Below are 2,632 nucleotides of genomic sequence, written 5' to 3'. Positions count from 1 at the left end.
TAATAATAAGAATAATAATAATAATAACAATAATAATAATAACAGGACCGACAACAACCATGGCAATAATAATAATAATAATAATAATAATAATAATAATAATAATAATAATAATAATAATAATAATAGTATTAATAATAATAATAATAATAATAATAATAATAATAATAATAAGACGAGAAGAAAAAAAAGCCAGCAAGAGAAAAAAGCAAACTGAATCGGTGAAGTATTGTAGTAAACAAAGGCTGGAGCATTATGTTACTGTGAAAAACGCATTGTGAACACGATTTAAAAAAAAGTGTCCGTTTTTGTTTGTTTTTGTAAACTGAAACAGCTACTTAAAATTTAATTTGTGTCGACTTAGTTCACTTGCATATGAACTCCATTATAAGTACGATATAACTGAGTACAATAGCAGGCTTTAGAATATTTTCTAAAGAGATTCTATTATATTCCACTCTTTTATATACGTAGATACTTAGATAGGGTGTAATACATACATATATATATATATGTATATATATATATATATAAATGGTAGGGAATGTACTCGCTCCAACATTAGACACCGCCTTTGCAATCTGTGAGTCGTTAATGCTTACACACACACACCAGACGTTCTTTTAGCAGCACATTCATTCATAACTACATTGACAAACACACACAAACGCACATCACAGACACGCACGCATACACATACACATACACGTACACACTCAGACACGCACAAACAGAAATGCACACACACACACACACACACACACACATACACACACGCATAAAGAGTGAAATATTTTCAGTTAGTTTCGCCTGGAAGTGTCAATATCAAAGGTCTTTGTACTCATTTCCAGCGCGGTTGATGATGTTTCCATCCCGGTTAAAACGTTGTAGGACAATCACGTGTAGTGCAAAAGAAATGGCTGATGTCTGTGATTAGTGCAATACCTAACGGTTGTTTATACACAATAGGGAGAATATATACGACGGACTTCTTTCAGTTTCCGGCTACCAAATCCACTCAAAGCCTTTTGGTCGGTCCAAAGCTATAGTAGAAGACACTTGATAAAAGTGCCACGCGGTGGGACTGAGCCGGGGACCGTGTCTTTGGTAATCAAGCTACTTACCCCACGACCACCTGGATACTGAAGTATGTTTTATTTTTTTTAATCCCTAAACAGAGACCAAGAAGAGAATGGTATTCTTCGCTTTGCAAAGGATGGATGTTTGGTAGGTGTGCTGGTGGGTTCTAACTTTAGGTGGGGTTACGAGGATTGTCTGTATTTATATATGGTTCCATTCGAAGAGCAATTTCGGGAATGAAAAATAAAAACATTTACAATATTTACTTCCCGTACCTAGATTTCGAACTTTAGATAACAAATAAAACAATTTGCCAGGCGAAGTTCTCTTCAGCGGGAGCGCCAAAATTTAATATATAATTAAGAGAAAAAATAGCACACGTCTCATCTTTATATATTATAATTTTTCAAATCCACCGCGCAAGCGCAGTTTTAGTCGACAGTGAGTAAAAATGTCGACTTACTTAAAAAATGGCTAAAATCACATAAAGAAAATATACAGGGCAGGAAAAATTATAGAAATTTTCCTACCAGTGGCTAGCATGTATAAAATAGTCAATAGACAACATATTTTTCATATAAAGTTAATGTACATTTAAACACAAAAGGGGTGTTTTTAACAGTTTTTTTCTACTATAGCTCGGGATCAGCCAAAACCTCCTGAACGAGTTTAATAGGCCAAAACTTCGGGGGAAACCCTCCTTATACACACACATACGCACGTATATATGTATGTATGTGTGTATGCATGCATGTGTGTGTCTACTATTTCAGCATTGGTTTAGTGACGTTCCTTTGACTCAGCTGTGAGACAAAGGAGGGGCGCATGGAATAATTACAAGGCTTTAAAATGAATAATTGCGTCAATTTATATGATTAAACCCTTCGTAATCCGATGACTGTATCGTGTGACAGAACAAGAGGAATGGAAAGTATTTCCTAGACTATGTTTTCTCCACCTTCGAAAAAATTGAATATTGAGTGGACTTACAATTGCTGTGATTCGATATCTTACTGGAACTTGGTGAAATAGCGAATTTATCGTTGAACAGCCTACCGAATCTAATACCCATTTTAATAAAATTAAACAATATCATTAATTAATACTGGGGATTATTTGTCCTTTATAGTAAAATATTTAGTTTTTAATAAGAATTTTAAAAGCAAATAGTTGTCTCATTTACAAAATTTATATTCGTATATACACAAACTTACATATATAAATGCATGCACACACACGCGTGTGAGAAAGAGAGATAGAGAGCCTCTTTGTGTGTGCGTGTGTGTGTATGTATGTGTATATGTGTGTGGCATGCACACTTCATCAGATTCAATTCGGTACTAAAGACAGAGTACTTAATATCCTATCGACATTAAGCCATGCTTGAAAGTCTATAGAACCATCTTCATTATTCTTCCTTTCAATTGTGAGCCATTAATTCGGTGCCAACAATCTGGTCCCGTTATAATTGACCATAAATCTACTTCATATATATGCATACATATATATATATATATATATATATATATATATATATATATATATATATATA

The sequence above is a fragment of the Octopus bimaculoides genome, chromosome 15 (genome assembly GCF_001194135.2).
Source record: "Octopus bimaculoides isolate UCB-OBI-ISO-001 chromosome 15, ASM119413v2, whole genome shotgun sequence".
NCBI lineage: Eukaryota > Metazoa > Mollusca > Cephalopoda > Octopoda > Octopodidae > Octopus > Octopus bimaculoides.
The sequence above is the reverse complement of the archived record's forward strand: the minus strand, read 5'-3'. Positions refer to the sequence as shown.